Genomic DNA, 21,699 nt, shown 5'->3' on the forward strand with positions numbered 1-21,699 from the left:
ATAGACCACATTTGAACTTAACAGCTTGAAGGCAGGTTCATAATTCATGCCTAGAATTATTCAGTGCAGCATTTGTGGTGGTGGTGGGGATGCAACTGCATTAATGAGATCTACGCACTGAGAGGCAATGACACGCAGTGGACAGAATGGTATGGATCTAGGAGACAAAGCTCCAGATCCCATGAAGGTCATTGGGTAGCACTGTAAAAAGCAGCCAAATGTAACAAAGGTCATTGTGAGGTTACAAAGAAACAAGGATAGACCCTGTCCTGCCTTTATCTCATAGTGGCAGAGGAGAGTACGTAAAAAGAATGAAGCAAGACTCCTAGGGAGGCATTTGAAGCATCCGTCACAGTGCTGATCTAAGATTGCATTGGTAAGGTAAAGGTAAAGGTACCCCTGCCCGTACGGGCCAGTCTTGACAGACTCTAGGGTTGTGCGCTCATCTCACTCTATAGGCCGGGAGCCAGCGCTGTCTGGAGACACTTCCGGGTCACGTGGCCAGTGTGACAAAGCTGCATCTGGTGAGCCAGCGCAGCACACGGAACGCCGTTTACCTTCCCGCCAGTAAGCGGTCCCTATTTATCTACTTGCACCCGGAGGTGCTTTCGAACTGCTAGGTTGGCAGGCGCTGGGACCGAACGACGGGAGCGCACCCCGCTGCGGGGATTCGAACCGCCGACCATGCGATCGGCAAGTCCTAGGCGCTGAGGTTTTACCCACAGCGCCACCCGCGTCCCCTAAGATTGCATTGGAGTTAGCCTTTATTCTGCAGTTGTAATGCTAGGGAGAATCCACTGATTCTGGCTGTAGACCAATATATTCAAGTGAGCTCTATTTCAATTCACACTTGACTTTGATGTGATTGTGATGCTGAGCACGTGGATATCCCCCAAAATAACATCTTGAAATGATGACTGGTTTGGGGGAAATCTGAATTCATCTGAAATGATGGTGCTTTTTTAAAACCTTTCTTCCTCTCCTCTCTCACCGACAAATGTAGTATCTGTAACATTTTGAGATCTGTATGGATTTATTTTTAGGTTGTGTCTAAAGTACTCGGGACTATTAATGGTACAAGAGAACGCTGAGCTTTCTCGAACTCTGCGGCTGCACCGCAGACTTGCCCTTGGGCTGTAGGGGGGAAAAAACCAGTGAATATTTATAGCCAAACCCATACAAAATAAAACTGGTCACTGAAAAGGCAGGCAATGAAGTGCATTTCCCCCTCCTGAATCCATAAGCATAGAAAAGTGCCTAAAACCAAAGTCAGACATTGATCTATGTAAAGGGTAAAAAGGAAAAGGGTAAAGGACCCCTGGACGGTTAAGTCCAGTCAAAAGCGACTCTGGGGTTGTGGCGCTCATCTTTCTTTCAGGCCAAGGGAGCCGGTGTTTGTCCACAAACAGCTTTCTGGGTCATGTGCCAGCATGACTAAACCACTTCTGGCACAATGGAACACCACGACAGAAACCAGAGCGCATGGAAACACCGTTTACCTTCCCGCCACAGCAGTACCTTACGTATTGGTCTATGTAGACCAGTATTGTCAGCACAGACTGAGAGAGTATTTCATTGCTCTGCAAACCAAGTGCAATGATAATAGATTAATTTGTATTACAACAATAAAGCAGCATGGAAACAATACTAAGAAAGGGCCAAGGATCAAACAAGATGTGACTTTAATCACATTTTAAATATTTTGTGCAAAACTAGCCACATCTGTTTTTGAAGAGCAGCCACAGGGGACTACAAATCTATGGTGTAGTCCATTTACTACCCCCTCCCCCAGCCCGACCACACGCAATTTTCTTGTGGGAAATGTCTACCAAAGTTGCCTACCGAAGGTGATTATTTTCAGCAGAAAAATTATGGTTATTTTGACCCTCACTCAGGTCAGACGACCTCCCATTGTGTCACACAATAGCTTAATGAAATCACAGCACTAGGGCATTTTCTTGAAGCATTTGGTCACCAACAATGGACCTCAGGGTCTTGTAAATTTAAGTTGCCACTTCAGAGGCTATGGCGGGGGGTGGGGAAGTTGCTTGTTAGGTGCCCAGTGTCACATTCAGTCATATTTTCAGTACTAAGAGTTATTCCTATTGTTCATAATTAAATAATATACAGGTAAAAGAGAAAATGCCATGTGTTCCTCCTGTTTTCTCATACTGAGCTGACCCTTCTCAAATTTAATAGTTTAGACAAGCCATCATGTATACCAGTTGCCATTACAAAAATAGAGATCTTATTAAAACATTAATACATAGTTGCATTCAATGGTAGTTATACTCAGAGCAGATCCATTGATTTCAATAGGTCTGCTCTGAGTAAATTTTAACCAGCTACCATAAACACTGACATCGAATTTTGGGAGGCTATTTGAAAAACCACAGCAGACCCTTTCCCCAAGGATTAGTCGTTTTGAAATTCACACTCTTTCCAGTTCCCCTCTGCGCCCCCCGCCCCCTCCCACCAAGAAAAGATTCATCAAGAAGGGCAAAGGAACCAGGCCAGTCAGGAAAGATGTTGCAGCTTCAGGTTTAATGACACATTGCTCCTCTTTGGAGGGCATCAGCATCTCAGAACATCAGTCGGCCTGGCTTTGCTGGAACTGTGGTTCATTCATGAGGCAGAAATCTTGGTGATGTTGCCTGACATTTCTGGAAATGCTGGATGATAGAAAGGAAGGGCTTCGGAGCTCTATCTGACTTTCCTGTAGTAGTACACTGTGTGCGCTACCGACACTGCGGAAACAAAAGTGCAAAATATTGTTTGAGTTTCTCCCCCCCACCTGCAAACACTTCTTTTTAAACATCTACATCATGCACTCAAGCAAGGCATTGGCGGGACCCAAAACTGGCCACTCTGCCCTCATTCTAATGCATGTTTCCCTAGACCACAAAGAATTGCTGCTTTTTTTGGTTCATTTGTTAACAATGCCATGAGGATCATTGCTTTACCTCGTCTCCCTTTCTTTCCCCTTCTTCCTCCTCTCTGACCTGCCAACCCCCCTCTTTTACGTCTTCTGCGATAGGGAGGCCTGCAGCCACATCGCGTCATTTTCTGGGGTTTTGGTGATGTTAAAAGTCTAGTAGAGGATCAAGAGGAGCATGTCATTCCGCGAAGCCAGCACAATCTGTCTCCAAAGATGGTACTTGAATTTGTGAAATGATGCTACCTGCTGCACTTTTACTTATAGGATCTGGTGATTATGAGCTCATATAGTTGATATGGCAACCTCTGTGTCTTAAGAAATCACCATATATGGGACAGGCTAATAAACTAACTTTAAAACTAGCATATAACACAATTCAGCATCTAATAACAAACTTCAGCATGTATTATTATTATTATCATTATTATTATTATTAATTGGTTCATCACCTTACCTCATGCATTCATTCTCTCATCCCAAACACCCATCTTATTGTACTTAAATTGCACCCAACACCTCGTAAGCTTGGCATTCTAGCATGAAGTTTCACTTTCCAGAACACGAGAAATTCAGTTCTTCAAAAATTTAGTATGTTCTTCCATATCATAACAAAACCAGTGTTTTATTATGCTGAATATAACCCATGTGCTTAGTAACCATTGAAACATTTTTGTGTTTCCCTTTTTCTTCCAGTTATTACTAACACTGGTTGTTGCAACTGATAATAAACAATAATATCTTGGTCGTTCCTCAAGGTTTTATCTTTCATACTTCCAAACAAGATCACCGAGAAATCCAATGGAAGCCTCTAACCGTTCATTTCTTCGATGTCTGTGGTAGGCCAAGCCACGCTCACCTGACCAACACCTGATGTCTATAGGATGTCAGGTGCAAGACTGATAAAGCTACATGTGCAAATAATGATGAATTCAGCCGCAGCTAGAATTTTGCACTGTTTGAATTTGACGACTTACCTTGGGCCACTGCTTTTGTCAAACTTCCACTTGTTCTTTTTCTGTGTCCTGAGTAGTCAGGAGCACTCCTGATGGTTCATTTGCATCCACGGCTGTACCTTTGGCACTTCTTGAATCTGGCACCTTAACCCACCATGCTGCTTTTGGCAGGGACCAGATACAGGAGCTCCTGATCCTTTTGATCTGATCCCTCCTGAAAATAGCACAGCAGAGAAAGCTGCCAAGTGCAAACAGCACACTCTGCAAATGTTTCTTTACAGCTGCAGCTTTACCTTTCCTGTGCGTGAAATCATATGATCTCAGGTAATTGACTGCCCAGTGTGATCCACAGAGGGCTGGCCACTTCTGGATCTGGCCCTCTGGCTGAAAGATAACCACCTTTTTCCAAAATATTTTTATTTTAGGGCATAACCAGAAAATGTGAGTTACACCTGCTCTACTTGCCTGGCGATGCCAACACACACAGCCAGATTCAAGGTTCTTATATTAACTTACAAGGCCTTGAGAATTGGGGTCCAGGATCCCTCAAGGACCGCCTAATCCCTCATATCACTGCCCAGTGGACTTTGTGGGAATCACTGTTAGTGGACCCCCATAAACTAAAATTCAGCTACCAGGAAAGCAACCACAGAAGTTTAAGTACTCAGGTTCTGAGTATGCACCAGCAGCAGCCTAGTCTGAAGAATGGGGAAACATGCTTATCAGCAGGGCAAAATATGTCTCATTTTTAATTGCAACTCAAGCAAGTATTTCAAGGTAGGGTGTCTCGCTTTGAATACAAATGAGTACTACAAGCAGTGAAAATTCACAGCGCAGGCCCATTCTTTGCAGACTTCACCGGCATAACTGATAAAAAACATTTCACCACACATTTCTGCACAGAATATTAATCGTGGTAATCATGCCATGCATGGGGTGTGTGGGTGTGTGAAGGGAAGCTAGTGTACTCTGTGTGCACACACCCTATTAGGAGGGGGGAAATTTAGACCAATTCCTATCACCCTGTGCCCTTAAAGTTCATCTCCAGTTTTAGTTCAACAAATATCCTTCTTTGCATAATGGCATTGGATGAGCCTCTTGTCAAATCATGGAAGACTCTACATGTGCACTAATTTATAGGAGCACCGCCAGCCATTAGCTTTTGACGTAACAAGGCTTAAAGTTTGTGAGACAAGTAATGTTTTCTGAAGAAAGCTACTTATGTTAGTAAGCCAGCTGAGAAGCCTAGCAAAATTCATTCCACGGGGAGAAGCAAACTCATATTCTATATTTCACAAAGCCATCATTTATAAAAGGTGAAAACTCTTTTTCTGCCGGATTTGAAAAATAGTATTGAGCTATAATGTGGGGCATTACCTTCCCTCCAAGAATATCATATGCTTGGATTCACTCAGTCTTTGAAGAACACTGGGAAATTTCAGGTGATTCAGAAGAGGTGGACAGATTGTTACCTGGAGTTGTACATTGGGAACATGTGACTCCTCTTCACTGGCTTATGCTTTGCTTCTGGGCCCAATTTCAAGTGCTGGTTATGACCTTTGAAGCCTTCTGTGCTTTAGGACCTCCTCCTACTTAAGTCCACCGGCTCATTAAGATAATCCGTGCACACTCTCTTGTCTGTTCTACTCATATCTGAAGCATGTATCCTTGGACCAGGGAAGCATCCTTCTCAGTGACTGTGCTTAGGGTGTCTGACCTTAGTCCCTCTCTGGAGGTCTTTTATCGGAGTGTTAGCACCTTGCTTCTCAGGAAGCTCTTTGGGCTCTAATTGTGACCCTCTTGCTACTTGATTTTGAAGTTATTCAAAATCACTTTCTGGTCTGTTGTGTTTTTCAATGACACTTTTGCGGTTAGCTGCTTGACTCCGGATTTTATGGGATGTTTTCCCCTTCCACCCTTGGATATCATTGTCATTGTACAGTATTGGCTTAGGGGTTCTTCTCCAGCTTGGGAAGCTGAGTTAAAATTGTTTTAAATTAACAAACTGAGGCATAGCAGCCTTGTCGCGCAAGGCTCCTGCCCACTGTATTTCATCACAGATGAGTTAGGCAGGATCATCATTTGTTGTGGCTTTGAGGCTGCCTATAAAAAGGCAAAGCCCGCCACCCTGAACCTCAGGCTCCCAAGTGCAGGTTATGCCACCACTGCTAAGAGCTTGAGAGAAGAAAGAAACATCAAATGGCCCGAATCAAACGCAGCCGGAGCCGGAGCCTGACCCGCTTCCGTCAAATGAGGCAAAAGGCCAGCCATGCGGGTGGCTCTGGAAAGAGACGAAAAAGACGCCAGGGCAAAAGGAAAGGTAAGATGCTTAAATTTAAGACTTCTATGCCATATGGCTCCTATGTATACTCACATAAGATTGCGCTCTTGAGTTTGGTAGGAAGTAAATGTATTTTATCGCTATTTACTACAGCTCAACTTGGTTACATTTAATAACTGGTGGTGGTGTTTGTTCTTTTCCGGTACAGGTCGTGGTCGCAAGAAGGGGCGAAGAAGAAGACACTAAACTCTTTTCATCTTCATGGTGTTCTGTGCCCTTGATTTCAACCATCTGACTCACCAAAACCTTTGTCTAACAAAATGAACACAACAATCTTTCATGAGAAATACCCAGGATAACTTCCTGAGATTCAAGGAGCCTGCAACAAATTGAACAATGCCACCTGTCAATAAAATGCTAAAATTTCATTTCTGTGGTTTCTCATGTGATTTCTTAACTGGGGATAGGTGGCAACTCCTCAATGAAGTTGGCGGGTGAATTGCTAGGTTGCCATAAGTGGATATCGTGAGTGGGAGAAGCTCAGTAAAAGGAACTTAATAAAAAGTTTAGGAACTCTTAGTTTGAGAGTTGTGGATTGTGTCAAAGCCTGTTTTGTCTAGTTATTATATGTGTGATGGGGTGGTTGGTGGTGCAGTGTCTGGGCACATGACTGCCCCACAAACCAATCAGAATTTTGTTTCAAAGACTTGCCACAGCGTTAGCTTTGAGCAAGCAAATCAGGACAAATTCTTAATAAAACAGGTCATCTGGAGGAGTTCTAAATCATGCTTAGAAAACAACTTCCTCAACTCCTGGTTTGCTGCTATATGGAAAAACTTCAAGCATGGGAAGTGCTTACAGCAAAATCACCCCCTGCCCTGAGAGAATATGCTGTTTCACAATATAAGCCAGCTGTGTAGACTACATATTCTTTATAATCCTCCTGGCTTGGATGAAACACCTCACCTGTTTGGACTGCAAAGGTCAGAAGCAAAGAAGAGCAGGCCTGATCTCTTACATCAGCACCTTGGGGATGTGACATTACTAGAAGCTTTGACATACAGACCAGAACTGAATTGTTAACAGGAAGTGGGGGGGGGGGAGAGATGAGTGGGAGCCAACCACAGAAAGCTGGCTTTTTCCACCAAGAATCCTTCATTATTTGTGTTTGCATACCTCCTTCCTTTTATATCGTCTGTCAGTAGTTTACCAGAAAATTGTCCAATATGTTAGCCTCTTCCCTTCCTGCTCCCTCACTCACTTGACCCTACTACTGGAAAATACGAGCCATCACTTTGGAGTGTGGTATCATCAATACGCTGATGATACAAGTCCTATTTTCATTTTCAACAAATCTGAAGGGCTGTGAGATGTGTCCTTCATGCCTTGAATGAATGCCTTGTTGTGGGTTGAAGTTTAATTCACAGTAGCTGAAGTTTAATCTAGACAAGATGGAGGTTAAGATGTTAGGCCAGTCTAGATCTGGCAAGCTGTTGGCATTACCTGTACTGGGTGGGGTTTATGCTCTGCATAAGGGACAAGGTATGCCATTCTGGGATTCTCCTGGTTCCTGCTTTGCTGCTGAATTCTCAGGTGGTAGCAGCAGCTAGGGATGCCTCTTCTTCGTTTAGGATGGTGAGTCAACTGCTCCTGTTGTTCTCCAGTAGGGAATTGGCCTCGGTTATTCATGCTTAGCTAAGCTTGTATATGTACTACTATATGGGGTGGCCTCAGGTGCCGGTACTGTGTACCCTTGAGTACCCCCTTTTAAAAAAGAGCACTGGGTAGCCTTCAAAGGCAATTCAGAAGCTTGCCTTCCAGCAAAAGAGCACTATAGGGAAAATATTATTTGTACTTTTGGCTCAATCACACAGGCTACTTATAAGAATAGGCTAGAGATTGGAAACCTTTGGCCCTTCTGATGCTGCTGGACCCCAGCTCCCAACAGCCCCATGCAACACCGCTAAAGGTTCAGCATGAGGGGAGTCCAACAACATCTGAATGGCCACAGGTTCACTATGCTCCTGGATTTTTAAGGGTGCCTTCTTCCATATCTTTATTTCATTTGCTCCATCTGCAGGGGGGATGTTGCCCCGAGTCCTACCTGCTACAGAGGAGAAGACAATCTCTTTTTTGCTGTGATACCCATGCTCTGGAAAGTGGTTTCACTGGCTTCATATTCCATCTCTCTGTTTTTCTCCCATTGTGACAGCCATTAGAAAAGCATTCAATGCTGGTTGAAGGAGTTTGGATTTTGGTATTTACCTTCCACAGCTGTCATTTAGGGTATCTTTACATAGTTGGGTTTTTATGTGCAGTTGTGAGTTGTCATCTAAATTGTTAAAGCCTTGTTTCATTGTGGCAGTTTACATTCTGCAAGAGGTCAGGAGGGTGGAAACACAAGAATGGGCTTCTCTGCAGTGGCTCCCCACCTGTGGAATGCTCTCCCCAGGGAAGTTTGCCTGGCGCCTTCACTATACACCTTTGGCACCGGGCAAAAATGTTCCTTTTCAACCAGGCCTTTGTCGGACTTGATTTACATCCTATACCCTTTTTAAAAATGCTGGCTCTTTTGGGGTTTTTTATTGGGTTGTAGGTTTTGTTTTAATTTTATGTATTTGATATTTTATGTGAACCACCCTGAGACCTTTGGGTATAGGGTGGTGTAGAAATTAAATAATACATACATACATACATACATACATACATACATACATAATTTCTTTTTTTATTTCCTGAACTGCCCTTGGGGTGTTGTGAGAGAGCTAGAGGATACAGTCTCGAAATGCTAAAATAACTCAGTTGTAACAGCACATTTCGCCCACGCAAAAAAACAAAGTTAATGCAAAATTTTTAAAAAAATCACTCTTAGGAGAATTGGTTTGTATCTGGATTACCGAAGTCACAATGTACATCTTTTGTGATGTCACTGGTTTCCTGGCATAACCAGTCACCAGGATGCTCACACAACTATCATTTGTGCAGTACCTGGTGTCCAGGTAAGCTCTATCAAATAACACCTCGCTTTAAGTATCAAATATCTTTGAAAGATATCTGAGGGTCAAAACAGACACTGAGAAAGGTATGATCAGCTGTCCTGCCATTTTGTTTGATTGGCATTCAGTGCTAGTCCTACTCAGAGTAGACCTACTGAAGTTAAGCGACATTACTGACAGGTTTATTAAATTCAGTGGGTCTACTTTAGTAGGACTTTAGTTGAATGTAATCATTTGTTTTCCAGGCAAAACAGCTTCTTATGTGCCTCCCCCGCCCCTGTAAATAACAGTTTGTATAGGTAATTTATATCACTGCTTAGATATTTTTCTTATTAATAAGTGGTTTATAAATGCTTCAAATAGAAATAAAATGAATATCAGAACAACGATGCAGTGAGCAAGCATTAAACAACCCCCATTTCCTGCTGTGTCAGGCAGTTTGGATTGTATTTTTGTACTTAATGGAAAATGGTTCTGAATCCTGCGATGGATATCACTGATATCAAATTATAAGGCACTCTTTATAGCACAGCAGTTAATTGGGAGTTCTTGATTCCATTACCTGTATTTTACCTGGAACATGTCAATGATCAAATTGCGATATATTGTGATTCATTATAGTAATACTGTAAAGGCAGAATGACCACCCACCCAAGGGCCTGTTGAAATTAATTTCATTTGCTTGGCCAGAGTGACATCAACCACCATAACAGAGGATGACCAACTGAATTCGCAGCTCTGCCTGAGGCTGAAAACCTGAAAAGACATGATGTCGCGGCAACAGCAGAGCAGAAATAGGCGAAGAATGATTCGCCTTAGGAGACAACAGCGTAGCAGGAAACTGGCTGCTCGAAGACTCCCGAGGCAGATGAGAGCAGGTTTTTAAAACATTACTAAACTGGGGGTTTCTGAAGCATCCAGTAAGATTAACATTGAGGGTTAAAAATCTCCAGAGGTAGCATTGAGAGTGAGGAAGCAATTAGGCCACTTTGCATTAAACACAATTATTTCTCAGAAGCATGTCACTTATTTGTTTTATTCATCTGATGCCGACATCCCCCCCAAAAAAATTCACCTTAGAGACCCTTTTCTTACAAGTTATGCACAAAACACTATATAATAAAAAGAACAAATTCAGCTAAGTTAGTTGAATTTCTCTCCTTTGAAATTAACCAGCTACTTTAGTTATGACAGGTCATTGATGTATATATGAATGAACAGTATCCATTAGAAACACTTGGAAAGGATGCCAGTTTTCTTACAAATTAAATTCTATTTGAGCATCCAAGCTTCCCTACTGCACACTCAGAGTTTTAAATTGTGTGGGGTGGCTCCATGAATAGAGAGGCTTCCCTCTTCTTTGAGGGTTACAAACACACACACACAAACACACACCACTTGTCCTCATATGTCTTCTTACATGTGAGGAGACTGAATACCCAAATAGGGCTTAAGTTTTGCCAAGAACAGGCTTTTGACCGCCATGAAGTTTCTCTCCCTGCACCCATCATGCCTCTACTGAACCCTAAAATATCCTCCGCGTAAAAACCGCTCACAATGTAACGTTCCAAAGGTATTTTATACGACTTGCTAAACCTCTAAGGATTAATCATCCGAGGAGGAAACAAGAGGTGCTCCGTTCCAGACCTGGCACCATGTGACAGGACAGGTGAGTCCTTATGTAAGAATATGAGACCCACATAGATCTCTTCTTCATTAGCTGGTGAATGGTCATGTGATTCAACTCACAGCATATCATTTGCTGAAGTTTTCTATTGCACACATTGTAAGCCATAGCAAGTCCCACAATTCTTGAGCTGGCACTACTTGAGGAGCAACAATATCATCATTATGAAATCAAATGAACTGGCGGTGTGGTGGCACAAGTCTTTTATGGGGAGAAATAAAGATAATCTGGAGCTTTGTTCGATCCCTTTGCCCACATTTATTTCTATTTTCCCTCTTTCTGTCTACAGGCAGACGCCAGTCCCATTACCGGAGAGCCTCAGCTGCAGTCTAGCCTGGGTCACTTTCTGTAGTGAGATAACTGCTGCAAACGAAGGAAAAGACCGTGCCAGAAACCAGGATGAAGCACCAGGCTGCTGGAAGCATGCGCTGCACTCAATAAACCATTTGAATGGCACTTGGGCTTCTTTTTGTCTTCTTATGAACCATACTATTGTGAGATGCAGGTGGGACTATCCAAAGGGATGTTGAGAAAGGTGCAGAAAAGCAGTGGCGTAGCGTGGGTTGTCAGCACCCGGGGCAAGGCAAGTAATTTGCGCCCCCTAACCCGTGGATTTGCACCCCCTAACCCATGGATTTGCGCCCCCTAACCCGTGGATTTGCCCTAACCCCAGATTTTGCACCCGGTGCGGCCGGCCCCCCCTGCACCCCCCATGCTACGCCACTGCAGAAAAGGGTGCTGGATCAATTTTTTCCATGAGGAAAGACTACTGTTTCTGGGGTTTCTGAGTTTATAAATATGGGCAAGGAACGGGGAGACAGGATAATAAAATTACGCATGGTGTGTGGAGAAACTGGACAGAGAGATTCCCCCCCATCTCAGATTATAAACTGGGTGTTGTTCACTTAAACCGAAGGGTGGGAAATTCCAGATGGACAAAAGGAAACACTTCTTTGCACAACACACCGTTTAAATATGGAATTTTCTACTACAAGATGGTGATGACCACCAATGTGGGTGGCTTTGAAAGGAGATTAGTGACCAAGTCATGAAGGATAAGGCTAACAATGGCTTCTAGTCATTATGGTTATACACGCCTTGCAGTATCAGAGACAGTGTCCTCCTAAATGGCAATTTCTGGGGAACATGAATGGGATGGTGCCATTGTGCTCATGAGCTTTCCGTAGGCATCTGACTGCCCACTGGGGACAGAATGCTAGACTGATCTCTGGTCTGATTCCGCATAGCACTTCTTAAATTCTTCTTAATATGAGTTTTGCCTTAACCAAGTTTGATCGCAGTCTGGAATTTAACAAAACAATGTTAATATTCCTGAAGAGTGGGATGAAGAAGGTGGAGAATGGTTGCCCCCTTTGTTTTATTAGGAAGTCATCTGAGATCACTCTTAAGTGTTTTGAAGAAGAAAGGCTATTTGGACGGGAATACACATCCCCAAGTTAAGGAGGGGGGGTGTATAACAGAATACATGTGCATGTGAAGAAACAGTAGTTTGGGGGACAGACTGCAATCCTAAAGCCACGTACAGGAGGGTAAGTCACACTGAATTCATTGGGAATTACTTCCAAGTAACATGCTTAGGAGGATTGCACTCTATAGTTCTCTACATGTGTCTAAGATTGCAGTCCAGAAATGCCATGCTACACATGTGTACTTAGAAGTTCTACTGAATTCAGTGGGGCTTACTCTCAGGCAAGAGTATATACATTGTAACAACGTTGAGGGTTTCTAAAATGAATTTAATGAAATAATAGAATTATGAAATGTTTCAAAAATCAAGTAGTATTTCAAAAATGAAAATGTATTTCAGTTGTAGCATCATCATACTGATATCCAGTATTTCAGGAATTCCCAAAGCAGATTTTTAACATATAGCCTAAAAGAAATCCTAGGTAGTTTAACCTCTAGTCCCAATTTCAAAAATAATCTCGATCACTGAGAAAGGGTGGGAGGGGAATGGATTTTCATAACAAGGGAAGTCATTTATTGTTGCAGCCTATTGCCTACCTGTCAATGCCACAGATATAGGTTCTGCAACTACATAACATAAACAGCACTGCCACTGTTTTCAGTATGAATGAGCATGTTTTGTATGGAATTTATGGAACGGAATATGGAATACATTTTAGTAAATAAAGTAGACAGTCCACAGGGCATTATGATTTACAGTGTCGAAAGCCTTAGTAGAACGACCATATTCACAACACTCTTTTTGAATTTGCCATTCAATTGACCATTCAAGAAATCAGATGCTGATAGGCTCACAAGTATCTTTGTCCTTGAAAAATAATGTATTTGCCTCTTAAATACAAACTCTCCAGCACCATCTGTCAAAATTTAAAATTTTAGTTTGCCATCCTAATTCCACATACTGATCTTTGCCCTATTTAATAATTACTGGACTTTGAACTGTTGAAACAAAAATTGATGAAATGCTGTTTCATTGAATAGAATAGAACAATAGAATAGACTTTATTTGCATAGCCAACAGGCCATAGCATCAAAGGACAGACAAAAACAAAAATACATTACGGAAATAGTTATCATAAAATAATCTCAGTACTTAAAACTTGGCAGGGGTAATGATAATAATAATAAGATCCTAGGCGAGGAATCCAGGTGACGGCACTGATGTCATTCAGATAGCAGCTCTCAGTCTCATTGCTCTCTCGATAAATTTGGCAACCTTCTCTGTTGTCGAGCTGTTCTGGTCGGCTAGGAGTGAGAACAATTTGGCTTCACAAGAGCGGCCCGGGATGGCAGATAGTAGCGGCGTGATGGTCTCGTCCCTGAGATCTTTATATAGGGAGCAGGACAAGAGAACGTGTGACACGGTCTCTACGTAACCAGCTCCACAGGGGCAGAGCCGGTTCTCGAATGAAATTTTTTGATATCTACCTTCAAGAACAGCTGATGGTAACATATTTAGTCTGGCCAGTGTAAAGGCCCGCCTAAGTTTTGGAATAGTTAAGGTAGACAAATAAGGTGCCCAAAAATCAAAGTGGGAGGGGGGCAGATAAGTGTACCAAGCACTAAATTTCTTAATATAGGCCAGATTATTCTGTTGCTCAATATCCTTCATGCGCTGGTCAATAACGGTTTTTGCCTTGGGTAGACCCATTTTCAGGAGATGCTGTGCTTGGAGGCCACATGTAAGTAGTTTTTGATGCACTACTTTGGACCACCGACTTCTATGAGCATCTTGTGCTACTAGAGGTAGTAGTCCAGATGGGTTTAAGTTTAAGCGAAGCCAATAGTTGAATGTTCTTAGCCAGGTCCGGGTTTCGACGGAGAGGAGGCCAGTCTCCAGCCGTAGGGCCGCATTTGGTACGCATGGTGGAACGGCAAGAATCTGTCTTAAAAATTTAGACTGGACCGTTTCAAGTGTGCGGCAATGATTTCCCGTCCAGATTTGGGCCCCGTAGAGTAATTGCGCCAAGGGTTTTGCTTGAAAGACCTCCAGAGCTGCTGGGATATGTCTGCCCCCCTTCGTAAAGTAAAAGCGAGACAGTATTTTGGCGCTTTGAGATGCTTTTTCCCTAGCATATTTATGATGGGCCTCCCAGGCTCCTGTTGACTGGAAAACTACTCCGAGGTATTTGAAAATTTTGACCTGTTCTATTGGCTGATTGTCCATCTCCCATCTGTGATATCTGTGTCTCCTAGCGAAGACCATGACTTTGGTTTTTTGGTGATTAACCACCAGTTGATCTCTCCTGCAGTAGGCTGAGAATTCTCTTAGTAGCCTTTTGAGGCCTACTTTAGTTCGTGATAAGAGAACCACGTCGTCCACATAGAGGGGCGCTGAAATTGATTTTTCGGCCAATTTGGGGGCATGAAACTCCGGGGATGTTAGGTATTTGACCATGTCATTTATATATAAGTTGAATAGGGCCGGGGCTAAAATACAGCCCTGCTTGACTCCTTTGGTGGCTGGTACAGGGCCAATTAGTTGCCCATTTACTGAGGTTCTTACATATAACTTGGAGTCTTTATATAGGCTTTTTATCAAGAAAAGTAATCTTTTGTCAATGTTGGTAGCATTGAGTTTAGCCCAAAGTTTGACTCGTGAGATCGAGTCAAAGGCCGCCTTCAGGTCAATAAATGCTGCGTATAGAATCCCACGTGTTTTATTGATGTATTTGTCAATGAGGTGTGCTAATACGAAGCAATGGTCTATTGTTATTCTGCCCTGTCTGAAACCGGCTTGCTCCTCTGCCAGAACTGCCTCAGTTTCCATCCAGTCAATTAGTTTGATGTGGAGGTGTTTGGCATACAGTTTGCTGGGGATAGTAAGGAGGCTAATGGGTCTATAGCTCGCTGGATCTGCCATAGGGCCCTTTTTATAGATTGGAATAATTACTGCCTCTGTCCAGCAACCAGGTATTATGCCTGTTGAATCGATGTATGTAAATATTGATGCCATTATAGGAGCCCACCAACTGATATTGTTCTTCATGAGCTCTGCTGGAATGTGGTCTATGCCCGGGGCTTTGTTGTTTTTCAGTTGGGCAATTAGTTTCCCCACCTCCTCTATGGAGACAGGAGGCCTGTTCCATTGAAAAACTACAAAATAAAGCTAGTTACAATTGTTTCCCCATGACTACCTGGCAGTTACTATATATGGTTACATTTCAGCAGACAAAGGGTCACTATGTGATATTGTTACAGATGTTATAAAAGGAGTAGCTCAGGCACAATTGCTTCAGAAACTCACAAAACATCAGAGCAATTATCTCGGCTGTACAAGCCAAGAGATAATGCCTGTGCTCCTGGAATCTTGAAAGAACGATTAAGATGTCAAGATGCAGAAGCTCATCTTCTTCTTGCAAGGGGGCTCAACCAAAAGTTCCTCCAAGCAGAAGGAACAAAAGGTGCAGGGTTCTCTATGATGTTCCACTAAAGAAGAAGAAAGGTAAACATAACATTTACTATGTTTTATATTAGTATGGCTGGGCATCTAAGGTTTGTCAAATCATCCACATGGTTGGAGGATAAAAGTAGGTTATTCTCTCCTTATGAAAGAACCAGTGGCGTAGCGTGGGGGGTGAAGGGGGGGCCGGCCGCACCGGGCGCAACATCTGGGGGTTAGGGTTAGGGGGTGCAAATCCACGGGTTGGGGGCACAAATCCACGGGTTAGGGGGTGCAAATCCACGGGTTAGGGGGCACAAATTACTTGCCTTGCCCCGGGTGCTGACAACCCACGCTACGCCACTGGAAAGAACTAGGCTTTACAAGAGTAATGGGTTGTTTTTTGAAAAGAGCATTTAGGCATAAGATCACAAAAGATAATAATTTAAGCAGAAGTAGTAAATATTTAAAGAACCAGAAGGGGAAACTGAGGGGAGTCATGGGGAGGGTCCCCCCCCTTTATATGATAATTGTCACATTATGTTGTTGGCTTGATTGTTAAATTGTAAAACTCAATAAAAAGCTTTAAAAAACAAGAGTAATGGGTTTTTGTTTTATTTTGGACAGGTTACGTACGGGTCTGTGCCACATACTACTACTGGAAAGGAGGGAAAAAGTAATTTCTAGTGCTTCCCCAACTGTCCTGTTCAGAAAACCCATGTTTGGTACCAGTGACTCAACCACCAGACATCTTCCATGATAAGGAAGTCCTTCAAAGGAGCCACCAATGAGCTCAGGGAAGACTTCAAGATTCAGGAGCCGGCCTATTACAGCAGCAATGCTAGACCTGCCTGTTTGTCAGTAAACTCATGAACATGCAGTTCACTTCGGTTTCACTCTCTTTGATCTCTGATGTATCGTTCTATATGTTTGGTTTAATGGCTCCATTAAACATTATTATGAAATGTGCTTAAACGGAAAAGTAGAGGAATAAAAGTGTGCCAGCCATGTAAGCAAGGAAGGCTACAAGAAACACACATTCACATTTCCCTAATGCATCATGTGAAAATGAGGATTTGCATCTCACTTCACCATGGATTCTGGCAACGCTCTGGTTTTCCAACATGTCTTCCAGTATATACAATGTTGGATATGCAGTTTTGTTCAAACTTCACCTCTGTCATCTTTTGCACTGTCTTCTCACAGTCAAGTGACCCCTAATTTGCTGAGCTGTGGTGAAGATAAGCAGGCAAACGAAGTGAGCTAAAAGCACTAACCTAAAGGACATATAAAAACAATTTTGTAGTACCATATCTGAGATATAGGAAATGCCAGCCACTGCCAAGTATAGGCAGTATAGGAGCATTTGCAAAATGGTTGAAGGCAAAATATTTTGGATTTGTCATTCATTCCTGATAACATCGAGCATTTTGTAAAACATCACACTGTGCAAAGAGGAGTTCACGTAAGGAATATATGAATCCATCTGCAGATGCATGGTTATGTGTAAAGGAAGTCAAAGACGAGTGTGCCTGCCTTTGAAATGTATGATAGGTTTAACTGAAATAAGTGTTGACTATGTACGCAGGATAGATTTCATTTCCATTGATTTCAAAGAGATTTAAGCTCTCGTGTTGTTCTCTGAATGTTTCATATACACATGGGCCATTGTTACAAACGCAGTCCTTCCTCCTGTGTTCCCCCTTCACTCCATTCTGTTATGATTGGCACCTTCTTCAATCAGCCTGAAATTTCAGCAATAAGCCAGTAATGGCTCCAGCCAATGGGCGTAACTAGTATGTGGTACACAGAGAAAAGTTCATTGGTGAGGACATGGCAATCTCTCAGAGTTTCCATTGCAAAGTATTTGTGAGGGGTTTATACATTGGTCTTAAAATGTTTTTCTGAACTGAGACTACTCACACAAGGTGCTTGAGGGTATTTAAAATTGGATAACATTTAATGACATAACGGATTGTCTTTAATCTTGATTTTCCATTATGCACACTGTGTATATACAGGATTGAAACAGAAAGCCTTTTAAGTACATTTCACAATTTATTTCACAGTTTACAAATAAGGTTTTTTTTATTATTTTCATGCCAGAAGATCTATTTAGAAATTCTGCTCATACCTTTTACAAATTTTTAAAAGAAGTGACGTCGCAACCAATGAAACTGTGTAAATTCCCCTAATAAGTATGTCTCAAGCCAGCAATAATTCCACGGTGAATGCAAAAACACTCCACATAGTACTAAGACCTAGTTTAAAAACCAGAAGTTTGAGGGAGGGGTTAAAATAATAGAATCCAAATTCATATCACATTAGAATTAAATTTCAAAAAGCACTATCCAATACTTCAGGATTTAATACATGAACATTGGGGAGTATTTGGTTATATGGTTAGCTCAGTTGGTTAGAGTGTGGTATTATAAATGATGTGGCCATTTAGCAAAGCTGGACTTGCCTTCTTGTTGACTCCACACACACTCTTTGCACAAGAACCTTTCCATGCTTTTTTCCTCCCATTTTCTATTCATCCCTCGGGTTTGTACAGCTAAACTTTCTGTCCAGTTTAGCTCAGATTGCTCGGTCAGTAGAGCATGAGACTCTTAATCTCAGGGCTGTGGGTTTGAGTCCTACGTTGGGCGAAAGATTCCGGCATTTGAAGGGGGTTGGACTTGATGATCCTTGAGGTCCCTTCCAACTCTTCTATGATTCTGTGCTGTTGCCTGCAACAAAATGTTTTGTTGGATGCCTTTGGCATTTCATGCCACTGAGGGTTCACTTAGACTTGAGTATGTCCATGTTTTAAACATATTTCACAAGTGTATTTATTTTCACTTATGAGAAGATGTGGCTCTCAGCTATAGTAACATATACATTATTCATAACAGCACATATCAAAACTTGCGCAGAATCAATATGAGGTTTCTAATAACTGGTAACCTTTCCCTTTGAGCTGTTTGTCCAGTTCAGCTCTAAAAGAGCTATTACTTTTAAATCCTTATAAATCTGTGGGAAATTATATTATTGATCCTTGATTTTCCTCTTGCTGCATAATACATTATATAATCCACTGAGTGGAATATTTAACATTTCCTGCAGAAATGTAGATATCTCATCTTGCGGCTATGCATGTTTATGGTAAAATAAGTCTCACTGAATTCAATGGGGCTGATTCCAGGATCAGCATATGTAGGATTGCAGTCATGCAGCCCAATCCAATACATGTTTATTCAGATGAAATTCCCACTGAGTCCAGTGGGGCTTACTCTCAAGTAAGGATGCACCTAAGAACCCACTCAGAAGTAAAAAGCAACTGATAAGCATGCATAGGATTGCATTTACACTCATGTAAGTAAGCATAACCAAATAAACATGCACTTCTTTCTGAAGCAATCCCAGTCAACTGGGTCACACAGGCATTATGATACCACCACCCTGTGGCCAATCAGATTTGACTTACATAATGATGTCACAAAGCCAAATCAAGCAAAGACAATGCTTTGCATCCTAGGTAATAAGATGATATTATGGTTTGAACACTGTGTACAATAACACTTAGGATTCTAACAACACCATCCTATACGTGTCTATTCAGAAATAAGTTCTGCTGAGTTCAATGGGGCTGACTCTCACGAAAATGTGTATGGGATTGTGCCCTAAAATCGTTATTTGCTGTTAATGTAGGAAGAACAAGAGTAAAGAAATAGGTTCATGGGAGCAGTTGTTAAATGATTAAATTATCCTTCTCTGGAATTTTTAAAAACAATTTGGATTTAAAAAAAACACTAATTAAGTTGCTTATTAAATTATTAATTGAGGAAGCCTTGTGTCTGTACATTGTTGGTGACTCAGCAAAAGGCTTTCCAGTATTATAAGGTTACCAGATATAAATAGACTAGATTACTCATTTAAATTGAAAGATCCTTTTCTTTTTTATATACAATAATAAAAAGGATTTTTAAATATATTTTAGAGAAACAGTGGGGAAAGTTGGTGCATGTATGTGTATGTTTTACGGTGCTGTGGATTAAGGTACCTCAGCAGCCGCATCCTCCCAGCCTATCTATTCACAGAAAATTCAGAACACTCATGCTGCACTCTAGAAGTAACAGTGTGTACGTTCTACTCACTAGATATGGAGTGCTATTTTTCTAGAGAAAGAGGTGCACACCATGAACTCCCTTGTTCTCTTAGAATGGCATTGGCACCCAGCTGAGAGGTGCCGGAACTGAGTTCTGGTGAGTTCCAGCTGTAAAAAAGCCCTGTACATATGTAAGATGGCCCTCAAAAACTAAGGAACTGGCCACATCTCATGTGGTTCAACCTCCAGAGAGAGAGAGAGAGATTTCTGCTCAGGCAGCAGCATTGTTAGTGAGTGCTGAGCTAATGAATCAGCACATCAGTGCTAAATCCAGGATCTGATACAAGCGTAGATAAGCTCCCTGTTCTCCTAAAGAGCAGGGGCATCTTGGCAAAGCCCTGCTCTCCATGCTCATGCCAAAGCCAAGGTTCCAAAGGAGAGCCTATGTTTTGAAACCCTCAGGGCTGAGTTTTGACCCCTTCTCTTCCCAATCCACCCCACTGTCTGAGACCCTTATAAGGAGATGCTGCAGGGGAGAGGCAAGGGGAGAGACTGCCTTTGGAAAGAACCAGAGGAGGGGGCAAGAGCTTGTCCACCTGCTCTGTCCACCCACTTCCCCTGCCTAGGACACTTATGAGGAGGATCTGCCTGGAAAATGGCTGCCTGACCTGACGAGCTGAGGGGTGGGGAGGCATTATTTTCCCTCTGCTTTTGGTATTTTGAGGAGAGCTGCTTTCCGACAGCAGAAAGGATGTGTTTGAGATTGAAGATTTTTTTCATAAAGCTGCTCATGAGATTACTGAGCAACTGCTGTCTGAAGCTTGCGTAAGTTGTGTCTTCTTGTGAGAGTTTAGTATTCACCCACACAATACGCTGAAAGCAAAATTCACCACACATTTAAAGCACTCAGCGTCTACCAAAGAATCCCGAGAGCCATAATTTGGTAAGGGAGCTTGGAATTAAAGCTCTGTGAGGGGATATTACAGAGTTATTGGGCAAGGGTGAAGCTATGTGCTTCAAATGTGTGGTGAATGTGCTTTCAATATGTGGTGTGGATGTGACGTCCGCAATGGTGAGTATCTCTTTCTTTGATAGATCTTCCCTTTCCCCTGACAGGAGAAGAATTAGCAAGACACCAGAATCAGCTACTGGAGCAGAAGGGGAAACACCAGAAATCACTGCAGAGGGAGGAGCAGGAACAGGAGCAGAAGAAGGAAGAGTTGAGTGGATGAGAGTCCGGAAGGCTCAAGCCATGGCCAAGGGGAAGGCGCTTCTCTCTACCCTTCCCATAGAAAATGTTGCAAGTCTGGGCCAGGAAGGAATAGCAAAGCTGGCGAAAGCAAAGCTCAAGGAATATCCAGGAGACGGGCCTGCCAGCCTCAATATGATGAAAGTCCTTAAGTAGTCCCTCTCTTTCCAGTGAACTGTTTTCTGTTGTGGGGTCCTCTTTTCCACCTTGTTTTCCTTCAACCCTTTGTTTTCATTTTGGACAACTTTGGACCACATGAAGCTTGGTCATCCCCGCAGGATGGGCAAAGGTCTCTGCTGCCTGGGATCAGACCCACAGTTCAACTTCAACCTGCCTCCTCTTTCCCATTAAGCAAGCAGGACTCTAACCACTGGGTTCCTCTCTACACCAGAGGACCAAGTCCCTGGCTGCCTGCCTCACATCAAACAGTTGTCTTAAAAAATACAACGGCAGCAAGTTTTCTCTAGCTTGTTTTTGCAATTGTCTCCTAGAAATAGTACGTAGCTCAGGCCTCATACTGCTTACTCATAGAATGGTTGGAAGTTGGAAGGGACCCAAGGTTCATCTAGTCCAACCCCCTGCAATGCAGGAATCTCAGCTAAAGCATCCATGACAGATGGCCATCCAACATCTAC

At 42.5% G+C, this 21,699-nt stretch overlaps 4 long non-coding RNA genes across 4 annotated transcripts; 3 read left to right on the forward strand and 1 right to left on the reverse strand.

Annotated features, from left to right (window-relative positions):
• Positions 1–2,525: 2,525 nt before the first annotated feature.
• On the reverse strand, positions 2,526–4,745 carry LOC128420873 (uncharacterized). Its single transcript, XR_008332156.1, has 2 exons — positions 2,964–4,745; positions 2,526–2,747 (listed from the first exon to the last, which is right to left on the reverse strand). It is a non-coding gene; the product is annotated as an uncharacterized LOC128420873 (long non-coding RNA).
• Positions 4,746–4,997: 252 nt separating this feature from the next.
• Positions 4,998–6,600, forward strand: LOC128420874 (uncharacterized). The gene is made up of 2 exons (XR_008332157.1): positions 4,998–6,211; positions 6,381–6,600. It is a non-coding gene; the product is annotated as an uncharacterized LOC128420874 (long non-coding RNA).
• A 2,552-nt stretch (positions 6,601–9,152) lies between these two features.
• On the forward strand, positions 9,153–11,307 carry LOC128420877 (uncharacterized). The gene is made up of 3 exons (XR_008332160.1): positions 9,153–9,171; positions 9,790–10,046; positions 11,145–11,307. It is a non-coding gene; the product is annotated as an uncharacterized LOC128420877 (long non-coding RNA).
• Positions 11,308–15,486: 4,179 nt separating this feature from the next.
• LOC128420872 (uncharacterized) lies at positions 15,487–16,610 on the forward strand. Its single transcript, XR_008332155.1, has 2 exons — positions 15,487–15,788; positions 16,353–16,610. It is a non-coding gene; the product is annotated as an uncharacterized LOC128420872 (long non-coding RNA).
• Positions 16,611–21,699: the final 5,089 nt, after the last annotated feature.

This window comes from Podarcis raffonei, chromosome 9 (assembly GCF_027172205.1).
Source record: "Podarcis raffonei isolate rPodRaf1 chromosome 9, rPodRaf1.pri, whole genome shotgun sequence".
NCBI lineage: Eukaryota > Metazoa > Chordata > Lepidosauria > Squamata > Lacertidae > Podarcis > Podarcis raffonei.